An 18812-nucleotide genomic window follows, 5' to 3' on the forward strand; every position below is an offset into this window, starting at 1 on the left:
TTGTTTTTGGAATATTTAATAATGTTTTACATGAGTACATTTATTTAAGAGATTGCATGAACTATAAAGATATCAGAGTATTTATCTCCCTTCCCTTAATTGTTCATTTCCATGCAGTTTTTAATGTTATTTAACTGTAATATTTTCAAATTTAATGTTTAACTAACAATCTCAACTCAAAGATAATGAATATTTTTTCTCTTTCAGTAATTTAAAACTTAACACACACCACATAAAATGATAACCTAAACTGTTAAGGGGTCAGTCTAATAAACAATTTTTTTCTCCTCTACTCCAACATGAGCCAGTGCCATAGATGACTACAAAATTGTATCCGATAGGAGAGAGAGAAATCTAATAAAGAAACAGATTTACAATATGCATGCTAATGCTTGCCAGAAGTCTCAAATGAAGTTGAATTGCTATGAAACTGTTTCTCTCATGAAACCTTCTCTACCTTGTCCACTTTGTTCCATCTTAAGCCAATTAAATAGTAAAGTCATACACAGATCAAAGAGAATGTTAAGCCATAACTTACTTGATTCTCTCCCTCTTTTAGGATCAGTAACTTCTCATCTCAGATGGAGTGATGATTAACTTGTTCTTACCTCTGTGCTATGCTACAGTATTTCTATTAAAATTGCTTTACAAGATCGTAATTTCCAAATAAACTGAAGAGATGAAGCCTCCATTGTAGAAACAGAGATTTCCCTAGAGTACCTGATACTAGGTGGACCAGTACAGGAAGGCAAGCCAGTTATCAGTCCATGGTATGTTTCTAATATCATCTATTATTTAGAACAGTGGGTCTCAAATTTTTGTATTGGTGACCCCTTTCACACAGCAAGCCTCTGAGTGCGACCCCACTTATAAATATATAACACTAATATAAATTCTGGAGGTTAAGTGGGGGTTGGGGTGGTGACTGACATTTGCGACCCCACACATAATAACCTTGTGACCCTTTGAGAACCCCTGATTTAGAAGCTCCCTAGGTGGTATCAGGTGTTTTGGGATGGTGATGATGAGACCAGGTAAAGAAGTTTTGTGGTCATGGGCCAGTTACCAGGAAATCCCAATCCCTTGCACTTGTGAGGTTTACTCTAGGAATGAACAGCTGGAGCATGCCGGATGAACTCCGCTGCCGTGGTAGATCATGGTTACAGAGAAAACTCGGGTTGAGACCATTACAAGCCTTCAGGATCAGGGCCTTAAATATGATCTGGTACTGGACACGTAGCCAGTGTATGTGGTCCTAGTGCTACTCACAAGAAGAGATCCTGCATGTTGCACCATCTTGAATTTCTCTGAGGCAGCTACTCTCAATTCCAAACATAGTGTACTGAAGTACTTGCACCTAGATCACTATGAATACTTGGATTGCTGCAGCCAGATCTGGGAAGGGGTGCACGCTCTTGGCAAACTGGATATGATAAATGGCATTTATTTCTGATAACTGATGAATTTGGATGTCCAGGATCAGTGAAGACTCCAGAGGACCCCCAGGAGTCTCCTTCCTATGCTACACTTCTTCCCCAGAGCTGGGGGGCCTGTTATGACAACTGGGTCCACAAGTTTACCCGAATTATAACTGTAAAAAGTTTGTAAAAGTTTATGTGAGATGTTAAAATAACCTATTATAAAAAATGTTGATGGGAAAAGGTACGAAAAGGGAGACAGAATAATTTAATTAGTCTAAAACAAAAAGGCCAATTTGATATGATCTGAGGACTGTACTGAAATTATGCCATTCTGAGAAAACTGTATGGGCAGACTCTGGTCCCCCATTCTGTCCTTTCTGCGTCACACCAGCATTGCAAGAGGGCCATAAAGCTCAGTTAACCAGTCAGCTCAACATTCCCCTAGTGTGGAAGAATATCCAAGGGGGACACAGCCAACATAGCTTGTCCTACACTGCTCCCCACCACAGTCATTGTGGTATGCCCAGGGAAAGGAGAAGTAGCTGGTACACCACTCCACTTTTTGCAGTCTTTGGCTAAGCTAATGCCCCTTGGGGCCATGCGGCTGTTGCATCTTAGAACAACCCCAAGGCTGCTCTATTTTTCACTATGAGCTGAACCAACCCCCAGCCAACAAGGAGATTAGGGAGCTGCAACATGGTTTACAGTCACTTTTACTTCCTCCTCTCCTCAGCTACACCAAGCAGACATCAGCTACAGGTGCAGATTGAACCCTTAATTATTTATGTGATCCCTAAATTACTGAAACCATAATCCAATAAGAAATCAATTAACTATTTCTCTTTTTTAAAAAAAATAATAAATTGTTTATCTTGGATTTAGAGCTACTTTTTAACTCAAGGTTTCCTAAATGTAATGTATACTTCCTATCAGAATAGCTTATAAACATTTCACTGAAAAATCTTCAGGATTTAACATGATGCATTTTATGTGTTTATAAAGAAGTTTTAGTTTTTAAAAAACTGTCAATTAAAAAGATATTATTAGAATATTCTGATACTCCAAAAGCAGCACAGAATGATGTATGTTTGAGCTAGTCAGAACTCCTGGGGAGAGTTAGATTTAAGATTTGGCAGGAAGAAGTTGCAATAACATTATAATTATAATTAGCAGCAAGGAAATTTTTTTTAGTAAAAAGCTTAATATTTTTTATTGCATTAAACACCAAGATTTGACTAGGTCATTTTGTTCAACATCTCCAGAACTCTTCTATATGTCATGTTTAGAGAGTTAAATGTTAATTCTTCTCCACATCTCTTTGTTATAAAGTTCAAGTGCACCCTTTATTTATTACAATGCAATGTGTACAAATCATGTACAAAGACAAAAGATTGCTCAGTGGTTAGACTATTAGCCTGGGACTTTGGGAACAAGTGTTCAATTCCCTGCTTCCCCTCAGACTGCCTGTGTGACCTTAGGCAAGACACTTAGGCCCAGATCCTTAAAGGTATTTATGCACCTAAATCCCCCTGAAATCAGTCAGGTGCCTAAATAACTTTGAGGATCTGTGTGGGCTTTAATCTCTGTGCCTCAGATCACTAATGGTAAAATGGAGATAATAGCACTTCCCTACCTCATAAGGGTTTTATGAGATTATGTGAGTTGTTCAGATACTATGTTAATGGGTGCAATCTAAGTACCTTAGACAGAAATTTGAATCTCTTTACTGCTAAGATAGGAAAAACATATCAATATATGGAAAAACCTGATCTTAGAAAGTGAACAGTTCACTCACCTAGACATGTGCATCCTTTGGTTGTTGGGCTTTTCACTTTCTGTTTATTGTAACTGTCAATGTATTTCTTAAACTTGACAGACAAATAGTAAATGGGTTACTTACAAGTACAAATGTAAGTCATTGTTATTGTTCTTTTTTTCAGAGTGCCTTTTTACAGAAATCTCTAAAAATGGGACCAGATCCTCATCCCTGCTAACGTCGCTTTGTACAACTGAGGTGGCTCAAAGGGACCAAAACAGCCCCAAAGAGAGAACAATTAGCGAATTCACCAGCAAGGGGGCATCCTGACCTGATGTAATGCTGTGTAGCCAACTTTATGCCAGCCCTTTCTTCCTCCCCAGTGGGAGGAAGACATTCAATTCAATTCAATTTCTTCCTCCCCAGTGGGGCTGGAGTGCTTGTGTTCCACTGATCTCCAGCTGGTGGAAGATGTCCCTGGGCTACCTTCCTAGCCGCCATAAGTTAGAGCAGTCTCATGCCTACTGTAACTTGTGCTGGGGAATAATTTGGTCAACCCAGAAGTGGCAAGTTGTTGGATCTACTAGAACTGGGAGGAGAGGAGGTTGTGCAGTCCCAGCTCCGCTCCAGCCAAAGGAACTTCGATACCTATGGTCAGATTTCTCGTGACTTGTTGGATAAGGGCTATGAATGGGACACACTTCAGTGCCGTGTAAAGATTAAGGTGCTGAGGCAGGCATACCAGAAGACAAGGGAAGCAAACTGGCGCTCTGGTGCTGTGCTGAAGACCTGTCACTTCTATAAGGAGCTGGACGCCATCCTTGGTGGCTACACCCACCTCCACTGCCAGGAGCCCCACTGATACTTTGGCAGGGCTGGAGGCACCAGGCAGTGGACTCAACCCCATGGACAAAGTTTTGGACGAGGAAGTAGAATTGGAAAACAATGTGGAGCACACAGCATTGTCATCCAGTGGCACATCGAGTCAGGACCTCTTTTCCACTCCAGAGGGATGTAGCCAATCCAAGCAGTACGTCTCTGGCACACATGATGCAGGAGAGGAGAATACTGGTAAGTGATCTTTTTGAGTTGATGCTGCTTGATTATATGAGGTAGAGCTGTCCTTTGCTCTGTATATTGTAGAGGTGGGTGAAGGGATAGAGATGTACAAGACAAGCTCTGTTTGAGTGTGCTCCACATTCCCTTGTGCAGCTAAGCAGTGTAGCGGAACAGTCTGTTAATGCACACCAAGATTTCACGTGCATCCTCCTAAGAGATCTCCAGGAAACTTTCCTAGAGGTACTCGCCAATCCTCTGCTAAAGGTTCTTTGGCAGAGCTGCTTTGTTCTTTTCCCCATTGTAGGAAACTTTCCTGTGCCACTTGGCAACCACTTGTGCAGGGACCAAAGTGGAACACAGATAAGCAGCATAGAGACCAGGTCTGAAACAGCACGCGTGCAAGAGATGCACACTTGCATCCTTACTTACCCTCAGGAGTGAGATATCGATTTTCAGTGACCCCTGACGGTTCAAAATGGTGGCAGAAGTTACAATATTGTCCCTAGTCGCCCGCAGTGATCCCCTTAAAAAACCACCTAGATTCTTTGCCCCATCTTGAATACCCAACCCCCCCACCCGAGCTGAACTCACCATGTTTAGGGTGTTCACCGAGATGCGTACTTGCCAAGGGACAGTGAGAAAGTAATTCATATGTTAAAAGAGGTGTATTTTACTATAATCATTCAATGTTCTACGTGAACTAACAAGTACGCTTCTGTATATTGTTTCTTGTGTTTCTGCAGGCGTGGCCTTCAGGGGAACCTGCTACAAACCGGAAGAGTGCCTCCGCCAGATAAGGAAGCGACCAAGGTGGAGCAGGAAGGACATGTTGTGAGAGGTGCTCCAATCCTAAGAGGCCGAAAAAAGAGAACACAGGGAGTGGCGAGAGACCCCAAAGGAAAAATTTAATATATAAAAGCAGGAGAGAAAGGAGAGTGATGAGCACATTGTAAAGGGCCAGGAGCGGATGACAGAAGTGATGGAGGAGCAAACAGAGATGTTGAAGTCCCTAATTATGCTCCAGGCAGAACATGTGTGCTCACTCCTCTTGCAGCCAATATAGAACTGTTTTCCATGTCCTCCCCAAACTCCTCCCACACATTCCTTGCAACTTCCCAGAATGTCTCAGTACCCCATTCGCTCCACCCCTTCGGACAGCTTCCAAAATGATAAGTGGACTTACGCACAGCTATGAGAGCCTACACTCTTATCTCCCTCCCCACAAAGCCTTTTGTGCATGTTGTTAATTGCTATTTAATAAAAACAAACTCTCTGAAAGATAACCAATCTTAATTCATCTCCTACACGTGGCGATTGCTGCTGGTAGTAATACATGGTGTCAGTTTGATCATTTGCGGACTACAAATCGTGATCAGGAATCATTACAATTTTCATGCAAGGCGGCAAGTTAACAAAGCATGGCAGAGTGCTGTATAGAAAGACACATTACCGGTGCTCATTGTCAAAATGTTGCCTCCCTGATTCAAACAGCCCTCCATTGTGCTCCTCTCATAGTCCTGGTATCTGGCTGCCCAAATTCAGCAGCCAGGTGACCCACTTCCACGCTCCAGCCTGTGGGAAACTCTTCACCCTTAGCCTCACAAATACTGATGGTGCATGCAGCAGGATGCTATGACCACAGAAATATTTTCCTCATTTAGATCTGACCTGCCATGAAGGCAGCGCCAGCATTCTTTTAATCTGCCAAAGGCACATTCTACTGTCATTTTGCACCTGCTCAGCCTATTACTGAAGTGCTCCTTGCTGATGCCTAGGTTTCTCGTGTAAGGCTTCATGAGCCATGGGAGTAAGGTGTATGCTGGATCTCCAAGGATCACTATGGGAATTTTAACATCCCCTACTGGAATCTTCTGGTCTGGAAAGAAGTCCCTGCTTTCAGCTTTCTGTACAGGCCAGTGTTCCTCAAGATGCATGTGTCATGTACCTTCCTGGCCCATCTCGCATTGATGTCAGTGAAACATCCACGGTGATCCATAAATGGCAGCAATACCATACAGCAGTACCCCTTTCTATTAATGTATTCCATCGCAAGATGGTCCCAGGCCAAAATTGGGATATGCATGCCATCTATCGCCCCACTGCAGTTAGGGAATCCCATCACTGCAAAGCCACACAATATTTCATACACATTGCCAAGAGTCACAGTCCTTCGTAGAAGGGTGTGATTAAGGCCCAGTGGTTGACTTCCTGACTCCAAATTGATTCGCGACCGACCAGTTGCAGTCTGTAGCTGTCAGCTTCCACACAGCAATCGCCATGCACTTCTTCACAGAGAGGGCAGCTATCATTTTGGTGTCCCTGCACCACAGGGCTGGGGCGAGCTCCGCACACAGTTCCTGGAACATGGCTTTCCGCATCTGAAAGTTCTGCAGTCGCTGCTTGTCATCCCGAGCCTGCATAACGATGCGATCCCACCACTCAGTGCTTGTTTCTCAAGGCCAAAAGTGATGGTCCGCTGTGTTCAGCTGCTCCATGAATGCCAAAAATAATCAGCGTTGTTTCTTTCCATGGCACACAGCAGGTCAGGCAATTCTGACACCTGTTCAGATTCAGAGCTCATGGTACACTGCATGACCATCGGCAATGTGTTCATAACAATGACCACAACAGTAGATAGCAGTGTAGGATCCATCCTTTCAGACAGAGATGGTGGGCGCACAGTAAACAGGTCATTGAATGCCGCTAAATGCAGTTAAATGCCGTCAGAAGCCAATGGAATGCTGGGACGGAAAAAAATGCATCATGGGACATTGAGCCCACACCTATAATGCACTGCAATCTACTCTGCCTTCCCACAACTCATAGCTGTAGAAGGTGGCGAGTAGCACAGTGGGATAGCTACCCGCAGTGCATTGTTCTCACTGTCGATGCTAGAGCACCAACTGTGAACGCACTCTGTCGACAGAAGGAGCGATGTAATTATACTGGCTTTTTTATTACATTACAAGCAATGTAATTATACTGGGTTTTGGCTGTTGGCTTAACTTGCATCAGCAAAACTCTGTAGCGTAGACAAGGCCTAAGAAAGTACAGTAGAACCTCAGAGTTAGGAACACCAGAGTTATGAACTGACCAGTCAACCACACACCTCGTTTGGAACTGGAAGTATGCAATCAGGCAACAGTAGAGACCAAAACAAGAAAAGCAAAGCAAAGCAAATACAGTACAGTATTGTGTTAAATGTAAACTACTAAAAAACTAAGAGGAAGTTTAAAAAAAAGATTTGACAATGTAAGGGAACTCTTTCTGTGCTTGTTTCATTTAAATTAAGATGGTTAAAAGCAGCATTTTTCTTCTGCATAGTAAAGTTTCAAAACTGTATTAAGTCAACGTTCAGTTGTAAACTTTTGAAAGAACCACCCTAATGTTTTTTTGTTCCTGAGTTGTTCATAACTCACAAAGCTGAAAGCAAGAAAAGAAAAAAGGAAGTAGAATGCAGGAAAGGTTTATGTTGATGTTAGTACATTTTCCTACCAGAAAGGTGTCCCCACTTTACTGTTTCAATGAAATAATGAGTCTAATGACATGTCACATGAGGAAACTTTTTTTAAATGTTGCATAGAGGCTCCACAGTTCTCTTCTGTGGTTATCAATTCCTAAAACCAATGCTTTGGTTTGAAAGTTTACTCCCAGAGTAACTTATACAGAAATATCTATCTACTGAATTCATTTAAATAAGTTTTGTTTCAATAATTAATAATACTCTTCTTTCTTTTAAAATAAAAACATCAGAAAAACACAGAGGCATTGTGTGGTAATTTCAAATTCTAATTCTTGAACCAACTGAGAGCAGCTTTTGGATCACAATTCAGCAAGGTACTTAAGCACATGCCTAATTTAAGCAGGGGAGTAGTATCATTGCTACCAACAAGAGTATTCACATGCTTTAAGCCAAAAATGTACTTAAGTTCTTTAGTGACTCAAAGCCATAAAGTGAGAAAATCTGCTTATTGACTAAAACAATTTTTACTCTTTTTCACTTGAGTTAGCACTGCAGAGCCAACAAAGTAATGAGAGGGAGAGCGAGAGGGAGAGCTAGATGTCAATCTGTCTGGAATGGTTCATGACTGTGAGTGCCAACCTCAGAGCAGAATGTCAAGAAGCGGGGAAGAGACCCCAAACTAAGTTGTATGTTCTATAATTAAATTTTACCAACCCAAATGTGAATTCCTGAAGCACTGTAACAGTCTTACCATGGAGTCACAGAGAGTCCCCTTGGTAACTCCAGTGCGTCTTGCCATCCAGGCAAGTTGGACTTAGTGACAGTTGCTTGTTATACACCAAAGATCACAAACGATTTAGGTTGATTCAGTCCCAACAGACCAGTCTCTTACCTCTGATCAATTTGTATCTTAGATCTCACAACAAAGACAATGCCTGTAGCCAATCCTATAATAAAGTGACTAAAGATTTATTAACTAAGAAAAGAAATGAAAGAGTTATTACAAGGTTAAAGCAAGCAAATGTATATAGCAGAAGTGGCCAAACTTACTGACCCTCACGTACAACAATCTTCAGAAGGTCGAGAGCGAGGGTGTGCCTGCTGCGGCTCAGGGCTTCAGTCCCATGATCGGTGTCTGCTGGGGTTTGCGGCTTCAGCCCTGCTCCTGCAGAAGACATGAGCCCTGGCAGGTGCACCCCGTGGGGCTGAAGCCCCAAGACTCCCCTCCTCACTGGTCAGAAGCTGCTACCCCACCACCCCGCTCGCTGCAAGACAGAGGTCCCGAGCTCCCCAAGACACACAGAGAGAATCTGGTAGGCAGAGAATGGGGGAGGGGAGCTGCGCGAGCCACACTTTAACAGTAAAAGAGCCAAATGTGTCTCATGAGCCACAGTGTGGCCACCCCTGTTATATACACAAGAGAGTTACAGTCTATGGTTTTAAAAGGTGACAGAGCTACAGAAGTCTGTCAGGTCTGAATATCTCCTAGGGCTAACTCAGGTTCACCCTGGGTATCTCTTCTTCCATTGCATAGCTGTGCCCTTTGAGAGTCTAAATAGCAAAGAGATGAAAAAATGTCTTGTTCACTCTCTTTATTTCCTTCTTCCAGAATTCAGGCTGATGGGAGGAGCCCTATTGCATGTAGCATCTTCATGGGTGTGAAGGGGCAATTCATAAAGCCTCTGCACGGTGATGTCCCACAATGGCCCGTTTAGTTTTGACAGTCCTGAGATAACACCTTTCATAAGGATTTAGCATTTTGCACTAGGTAAAGGTTTTTGTTTTTTCCCCCGTTTTTGAGTTACATAGTTCAGAACAAATATTTTACAGCTACATAGTATACACTTAAGTACTACTTTATAGCATGGCATACTAACATTATAATTAGGATTCATACATGTAGCAATTTACAAGCATTTCACAAAGTCTAAACACTAAACATGTTGTTATTATAAGTCCAATATCCATCTGAATCATACTATCACACAGGTGAGCTGGTCTAGTTTCCAGCAATGAAACTGTCAGTGCTCAGCTAAAGCCTAAAGCCTTGGCAAGAGCTGGCACCTAGTCTGCCAGGACCACACTAGACACTCTGGCTCTTTTAATCAACACTGTTGCTGTTGTTAATTTAGTGCCACTTCCAGAATCTTTACCTCAAAAGGTATTCCTCATTTACACTGTAACTACAACTCTGATACTCCTCAGCTGAGCTACTAGCAACGATGCATAACCAGAAACAAACTACAGTGAGTTTGTAAGTCTGGCATATTTGATTTGGGAAACCTTGAAAGAGGAACACAGAATCCTGTGAGATGACTTTTAAGAAGTCACTTTTCAGAGCATAACTTCATTTTATTCTTAAAGCATTTGACACACAGAGGTATCTCTTTTTGATTTAAAAGATTCCTCCTGAGCAGCTGGTATTGAGCTAGAGCAGTGATACTCAGACTGAGTCTCGGGAGCCGCAAGTGGCTCTTTAATGCGTCTTCTGCAGCTCTTTGCAGCATGTGATATTAAAACACGGTGTGACTTAATTATTAACCAATCAGGATGCCTTTACTATATCATCAACCAATTGTAGAATACTTGGTCAGTCATTTTGCTGTGAGAAAAAAAATATATATATACATATGTATCACTAATTTGTCTCCTGAACCACTGAGGTCTGAGTATCACTGAGCTAGAGGATTGCAGAGTGAATCTGAGTAGTTTTAGCCCACTGGCTGACCTGAGATATGTAATTCAACCCACTTGAAATATGTAGAGCACTTTCTAACACTTACCATGGGTTGTACAGACAGTAATAATACTGTGCTTTGCTTTAATTATAGACATCTAGCAAATGTAGGAAAGTATCTAATGGACCTTTTAAAACTTAAAACCCATTAGCGAATTATGAGAATTAATACAGCAAATTATGTACACACCTTATTAAATCAGAATTTGGAATCAATTTAAAACTGATTCCCTTATTATCCTATTGAGCAGAATCACTAAAAACTCCCTCTCACTTGTGTGTACCATATGTTGCCAAACTTTGGACAAAACAACAAACTGAATAACATTTTAAATAGATTAAAAGACCATCTAGCTCAATAAATCTGGTTTATCATAATCGTACCTTCCTGATTTTCCATTACGCCCTCCACTACTCCAAAAACAAATGTACACATAGTCACAACAAATATGCTTCCATCTAGGCCTTTGCTTCCCTGGGTAACTTATTCCAAACAGTTAGTCTCCTTTTAAGAACCAGTTCTGAGCAGACTAGGTGCTCCCCATTTTCAGTCTCTTACCCTCCAATCTGCAATGAACTCTGTGTGGGTGGACCCCTGTTGCGGGTTACCATATTTCAGGTTCCCAAAAAGAGGACATGCCAGAAGAGGGGGGGAACTGGAGGGAGGGATGAGGGGGAGCTGGAAGGCGTACCTGACGAGGGGTTACTCACTGGAGGTGGGGAGCAGTGTCACTCCCTGTCACGTAGCAGGTGCAAGCCCAAAATTCAGCAACAGCCATCAGTGAGCACCTCCCTGTGGGAACCCCTCCCCAGGCTGTAGCTGCAGTGGAATAGACCAATCGGCTGCAGGGGCAGAGGAGGGACCAATCGGGAAATGGACCATTCAAGGATCTTTCTGAGCTGCAATGTCTCTCTGCAAAAATCCCAGGTGTTTCCTATTATTTGAAAAATCCACCTGAACAGAGGATGGAGTCTCAAAAAAGAGGCACTGTCCGGGAAAACCCAGACATATGGTAACCCTACCCCTGTAGCAAGTAGTGAGGCCAAAGCATCACAGCTCAAATTGGAGATTTGCTGCTATCTTGTATTTATAAAACACCCAGTCTTTCTGGAATCTAGGCACTAATCAAAAACTAAGAAACGCCAATAATCTAACAAAAGCAGATTCCCATCTGCCACCTTGTTTAGCTGCATTTAATTTCTCAGACAATAAGGGAATAGCATGGGGACACTGGCCCAAATCACCCTCTCTCCTCGGATTCCCTGAGATGAAACTAGATTTACAGATCCTGGGCATCAGGCAGGAATGAGAATTATCCACCAGTTCATTCTGGGCAGGATATGGGGTCCAAAACCACATCTCCAAAAGAACAATCAGGACAAAAAATTAGTGAGTTGAGAGTTATGGAAATTTTCCGATCTCTACATGGGTTTTCCCCTTGTAGAGGCCCATAAACTTTTTAGATTCTTCTGACTTGTTATCACCTGATCCCCTCACCGAAATCTTTCTTCCATATGGGAAATTCATACTAGCATTTATCCATTTTCAATTACTTTTATCATTTTTTTTCTTGTGAGTTATTAATAATGAAGTTACTTATCCACTTCCATTGCCACCCTCTTCCAGAAAATGCTGTACTTTCCACTCTGATACTTTTGGATAGAAGAGAATCTTTTGTATGTGGGAATAAAGTTAGAACAACCATCAAATTGTCGGAGGAAGCAGACATTTTCCTGACTTAATATCCTTATCTACATGAGTCTTAAACTATCTTTCAAAGCTCAAGGGAAAAATTTTGGCCAGTTTTAATTCATAGAAGTAAAAACAACAACAACAAAAGGAGTTTATTGAGTAAAAATGCTCTTAAGCTTCTATAGTTTAAAAAGAGATCGAATGTGTAATGTGGTGAGCAATTTGCACAGAACATTCTAATTGCTCTGGGTATTTAATTTCACCCTTAGGAGAAATAACCAAGATATTGAGATTTACCAGCTATATGGTCAGTAAGTATTAATAAAAACAATATGATTCTTAAAGATTTTTGGCACTTTGTGTACCTCCCTGACAGCTGGATTGACATGAAAGACTGTAATGGCTCCTAAGCAGCTGTTAAAATCTATTGTGTCAATGATCTGTGAACTAAACAGGACTTGGGTGATAGACGAAAACCTGCTATGAAGAAGCCATTATGGGCCACTGGGGTCAAATATGTTCTTTTTAAAGGATGCCTACGTACAGATTTATAACATCTTAGAAGGTAAATTAGATAGCCTGACAGTCTTAGTGGTTTGATGTCAAAATATTTAAAACGTGTTATTTAAATGGTAAGCGCTTCAGGACAGAGACCTTGTCTTTGTCTAAAAAGCAACCAGCACATCTACAGGCGAGTAAGAATAAATAATAACAAATATTAAAATGCCCTGTGTATATGTGTGCACATGCATATGTGCCTTTTCTCTCTCACCCTTCCAACAAGTACAGCAGCAACAGAGAAGGCATCATCTCCTGCCCAACAAAAGAAGGTCCATAGACATGAGTGGACAAAAGACTTGGTTGATTGTTTTCCCTACACCCATGAAGAGGGACTGCACAAAGGCTCGTCCCATCACAGCTTGAGCTCTGGGAGAAGGAGATAAAAATTGCTCACCAGAAGGAACTTTATCACTGTGCTGCTTGGAGTTTGGACAGGGAAATATTTCTAAGCATAAGCAAGGGATCCCCAAGATGCTTAGCTTGGATTAGCCGCAAAAGACATGTAGAACTTGCACATTACAGCAGTTTCTACTACCTTTTGGAGCTTAAGACTGTAGCTAATTTGTGTGTGTATGTTTATCTGTGTTAACCTTGTAAATAACTCTCTTATTTCTTCTTCCTAGTTAATAAATCTTTAGTTAGTTTGTTACAGGATTGGATACAAGCATTGTCTTTGGTTTGAGATCTGAGGTACAACTGACCTAGAGTAAGTGAATGGTCCTGTGGGCCTGGAAGTAACCTGAATATTGTTGTGAATTTTTGGTGTAAGGGACCATGTATCACAAAGGCAGCCTTGCCTGGGTGGTGAGATAGACCAGAGTGCCCAAGGGGACTGCTTGCGATTCCATGTTAAGGCTACTGTGGTACTTGAGGGGGTTACACTTGATACTTTGTTGGTGAAATCTAATTGCGAAGCATACAATCAATTTGGGATTTGTGCCCTGCTTCTTAACAGTCTTCCCAAAGGTTGGCACTCATGCTCATGAGCCACTCCAGACAGCCTGACAATGGGATGAAAGGAACAGCAAACCAGTGAGATAGTTTGGTGGGTAAATAATCAAATTCAAAGCACACAGGACAAGCATTTATAATCATTGGGTTTAAGAGTGCACCTTGTGGAGTCACTGGCGTGATTTACCTCCTACTTTAAGGGTCTGACCCAAAGTCCACTAAAAACAATGGGACACTCTCCACTGACTTCAGGTGGCGCAGAATCAGGCTCTAAAACTGTTTCTTTTTCATGTATATGAATGGTTTGCATGGATTACACAGAATGATCTTTCCACCCACAAGCAGTTCTTGTCAAAAGGCACCTCTAGATTAAGACAGGGGTATAACCACGGTCCAGTATATTATGGATCTCTTCTCTTAAATAAGTCACAGTGAATCAATGGTGAAGATCAACAAGATTAATAGTCTTAATTATCCACAGAGAGACAAGCCGGGTGAGTTAATAATGGACAAACATCTGTTAATTATCAACAAACATTACTGGACATGGGGAAGTTTCTCCTAGCCATGTGCACAAATAATTCACATTACAGCAGACCCGCCCCCCCCATAATGCTAATTTGATATTTCACTTTATGCATATTAAATTGCTCCTGTGATGAGACTGTTCTGTATTCAATGAACACTGAGCAGACATCTTCCTTCTGAGGAAACAAACATAAAACTGATGAATGCCAAGCAAGCGACTTGCTTATGAAAAATACCCAGAAAACAAGATAATTGCAAAACAAAACTTTCTTTACTCAGGCCATACAGAGAAAGCTGAGGAGCAGTGAATGGGTGTTTTGTTTATGAAGATGTATAAAAATGCTAATGAATACTGAGTGAACATCTTTCTTCTGAAGATATACAGAGAAAGCTGACAAATGCCACATGGATTTTTCTCTAACAATGGGATAAAGAGAAAGCTAACAACCACAGAGTAGATGGTTTGCCCTATGCTTATTAAAATTTATAGAGTAGAAACTAATTGTTCAGTTGCAAAAACACAGTCAACGGGCCAAAGATGTTCATAATCATGTGAATACTTTCAAGCATGTAGCACTAGTATAAATTGCTTGGGTAAGCTAGATATCTTGCCCACTTGATCCTCTGCCAAAAAAAATGTTCATACATGTTTTTGCTCTTGGTTGTATACAGATACACTGTGGCACTTCCTAAAGGGTCAATTCATCAGACACCACTTGCTGCTGTGATGAGATGCAGAGTGGCATCAAAACATGATGGCATTGTGTTTGGGGTAAGAGTATGAAAGAATTCAGGGTTATATTAGCAAAACAGCAGCTGATTTTTATTACAAAATGAATTCAGCTTTGTGTAACTGATGCTGAATGAAGAAACTGGACATACAAGACACCACTTTAAATCACTTCCCAAGAAATGTCAGTGAACAGATTTGGAGATTACCTTGTGCACAGCTGAAGGTACAATGCTAGGTTATTCTTGGATAGCAAATCTCTAATACACACTTAACATCAAGGGCCTGATCAATGGGAGTTTTTCCGTGGACCTCAGTGGAAGCCGGATCAGACTTTGAATGCATTTGCTTTTGTTTCTACAAAATGCAAAGGGATGAGACAAGGAATTTGAGATTTTCCTTTTTCTTTTTACCAATGTTGGTCAACAAAAATCATTTATGCTCAGCCCTGCCACTTGACATTGGAAAACATAGTAATGCTTTCTGGTATTAAGAACTTTGCAATCTTTAGGGGAGACATGTCAGATACTTTCCATCATCAACAGTCCCTGCTCGCAGCTTTTGGAATGTTCCCAGCATTGTTCCTGGGGCAGAGTGGAGATGGCTCGTCTGCTAATAAGGAAGCACTACATTGGATTTTCTTGTCTACAGTCATCTGGAATAAACCATACGTGACTTCTCCAGCCTGTGGTAGACCTGTGATTTGGGGTGGGGACAGAGGGGTTCAGTTCACTGTAGAGATAGGGGCAGCCTGTGAAGTTCATTTTTGGATATGAATTTATCCTAGCTTCTGCGCTGTTCAGCTCTGGGGGTCAGGCTGAGGGCTCCCATCCCTTCTCTACACATGAGGAGACTTGTGCTACACATGGAACATTAAACTCTATCGGGGAGAGAAAAATGTCCTCTCTCAAGTGTGGATGAACTTCAGAAGATTAGATTTATTTTTGGTTTAGTTAAAACAGCTTTCACAGAGCCATACCATATTCTACCTCCTCCTCCTCCTCCTGCACATATCCCCTCTTTCCTGACCTTTTCTTTCCATTATTGATGTCCCCTTCTTCTAACAACTCCAGTCACAGACCAAGTTTGAAGAATAACAAAATTAACTGAAGGCTCAGTTCCTGAATAAGTAAAAGTGCAACTCAGGGTCCTACAGATTCCCTGGCCACCAGTCAATCAGCCTCAGTCATGAACCAAAAGGTCACAACCACCTACTTACTCCCAGGAGTGTAGCCTCTTAATTTGAGTTGGCTAATCAGGATGTACAGCTAGAAAGGGGAATGTTTTTGTATTGCTGTTCAGCTGTGTCTATTGTTCAGATCTAAAAGTAGCAAGAACAATGGTTATAACTTTGTTTGATCATGATTCAGTCATAAAATATGAATCATATAACTTAAACAAGTAGATCACAGATATCTCTGATAGTCTAACTGAGCCTCTGCTGCTGCAAAAGGCATCCACCCTGCTACGTGCACCACACTTTCATTTTTTTATCTTAAAGACGAGATCAAACTTTAAAGGCACAGCCCTGCTTTAGGGTAGTGCCAAGTTTCAAAGACACAGGGAGCTCAAGGAGGCTTACTCCTTGATGCAGATGGAGAATGTGCAGGCTTCACCATCTTTAAGTCTGACCCCACCATGACACATCCCAGCAACTCCATAGGCTCATGCAGAGGAATGGGGACAGGCCACAACCCTAGCCCCAATGTCTCCCTGTCTTCTTTGGGGCACTGCGAGTCCCAGGAGGCACAAAGACTGTGCTCCTCTAAGTACCGAACCTGCAACTGTGATTAGCCCTTATAGAGGCCGTGCAAGGGAGGAGGGGATGTTCCTTGCAACTTCCTCCATACGTCCCCCTTGCCTATCATCATCATAACTTGCTGCTCAAAAGCTGAATCCAGTACTGGATGTTGTCACTTCTTTGAAATAGTTTCTTGGGAGTACAGGATGTTGACAGGGGGACACTGCATCAGGCAATGTTCCAGGGTTTGTCTAGGCTCTCAACATTCATGTGTGGGGTCATTTTTTAGCTTCCACTTGGATATTTTGTCACCAGTCTTTGCCAGAGGATATCAGTATTTTCATTCGCAGTCAGTGACTGGAGGAAGTTGTTCTGAACGAACCAGATTCTCTAAGATCACCTGCATTTCCTGCCATTTTGTTACTCTGTAGCCTTCCACAGTAGTATTTTGTGGTAAGCGGTTTTCAGAGGCAGAACTCTTTCTTGACTTTAGCCATTTGGGTGGTGGAATGTGTCCATGCAGTGGATGTCTTCGATCATGCACATGTTGGTTTTTTTTTCCTCTCCTTCTTACTGAAAGGCATTACACCTCACTGATGGTGGTGCAATCTCCATAAAGCAGTGCAGCAACAGTGTCAGAGTTGGTTTAGAAGTCCCTGTGACGGGCCTACAGGATTGGTTGAGTTCAATATCAATTTTCTGTGCTGAGGTCAAGCATGACCATACCCTCCACAGGTGAGTTATACAGAGTAAGGCTGGTCGCTCGGTTTTCAGGTCCGTATCCCATTTTTGTGTTGGCCAGTTTCTGAATGTCAGGAATCAGGATCTGCAGCAGAACTAGTTTCCAGGCAGCCTCATAAGTACAGCTAGTCTGCAGGAGGCTCCATCACTGGCCACGCCACCCGACTGGCTACAGAGGCCAGCTGGCTGGCTCCTAAGTCAGTAGCAGCTGCCACTCACTGGCTTCTCAATGCTCTTGCCCACTACAGTGCCTGTTCCTGTGTTACCTTGTCCCTTCTGCTCCTGTCTTACACCCAGCCTAGCCTCCGTCCTACCCCTGCCTTGAACCCCTCTTTGTCTGAAACCCTGCTCTCTCCCATTCCTGCATTCTGGTTTGACCATGGCTTTGGTGCCTGACTACTGACTCCATCTCTGACCCTAGTCCTTTGGGCCTCATGCCTGCTCCAACCACTATCCCTGATGCCTGCTCCACACGCTAGACTAGATCACCTTCATCCCAGTTGGCTGACACTGAAGTACACAATTGCTGGAGTTCACTTTCTTTTTCAGCTTGTGCTCTTTGAATGTGAAAATTCTTTTTAATGTGACCCCAAGGTACACCAGATGTTCATAGTGCTCAAATATCATATTATCCCACGACCTCTGGCATTTTTGCTTGGCCTGATGGTATTTCAGGTGAAAGGTACACACTTGTGTCTTGTTAGCATTGTCATTCAGGAAACTATAGGAGACTGTATTTTCCAAGTGCATGCAGGGAACCAGTTAGAATATGTTCACGGTATCCTCAAATCTTTCCAACTGGGTGGCAATGCAAAGATCATCCGCATAAATTAATCATCAATCATCAGGGAATACTGGTTGCTCATTTGTGTAGACAATAAACAGAACGGTGATAACACTGCATCTTGGGGCAATCTATTTTATGGAGTACACCACTGACTTTTCTGACCATTCATCTTGACAAAAACATCGATTCTGCAGCAGGGAGATGACCTGGGCCATCGTGCTATTTATCAGAGTTCTGACCAATTTCATTAGACGTGCACAATAGTTCACAGAGTCCTAAGCAACTGACAGATCAAGAAACACAACCCCTGTAAATTTTTCAGGTTTCAAAGCCATCTATGATGCACTGAGTTAGCTTTGCAACTTGGCCACACCATGAATGTCCTGAGAAGAATCTAGCTTGGTTATCAGTCAGTGACCCTTCCACTATTTGTGCTATTCTACCCCTTATCATCTCCTCCTATAAGCCTGTAGATTGAGAAGAGTAAGGATATCAGATGGCAACTCTTTGCAGAGTTAGGGTCTTTATGTGGTTTGAGTAGCGCAACCATTTTTGCCTGTCTCCACAGCCTGGGTATCTGTACCGTCTCCATGTAAGAGTTAAAGAAGTCAAGCAGTCACTTCTTTACTCTCATCCTGAAGTGT

General features: G+C 42.2%; 1 long non-coding RNA gene across 1 annotated transcript; it reads left to right on the forward strand.

Annotated features, from left to right (window-relative positions):
- The first annotated feature begins 534 nt into the window (after positions 1 to 534).
- On the forward strand, positions 535 to 5421 carry LOC141983917 (uncharacterized). Its single transcript, XR_012638576.1, has 3 exons — positions 535 to 770; positions 3362 to 4248; positions 4980 to 5421. It is a non-coding gene; the product is annotated as an uncharacterized LOC141983917 (long non-coding RNA).
- Positions 5422 to 18812: the final 13391 nt, after the last annotated feature.

This window comes from Natator depressus, chromosome 1 (genome assembly GCF_965152275.1).
Source record: "Natator depressus isolate rNatDep1 chromosome 1, rNatDep2.hap1, whole genome shotgun sequence".
In the NCBI taxonomy this organism is placed as follows: domain Eukaryota; kingdom Metazoa; phylum Chordata; order Testudines; family Cheloniidae; genus Natator; species Natator depressus.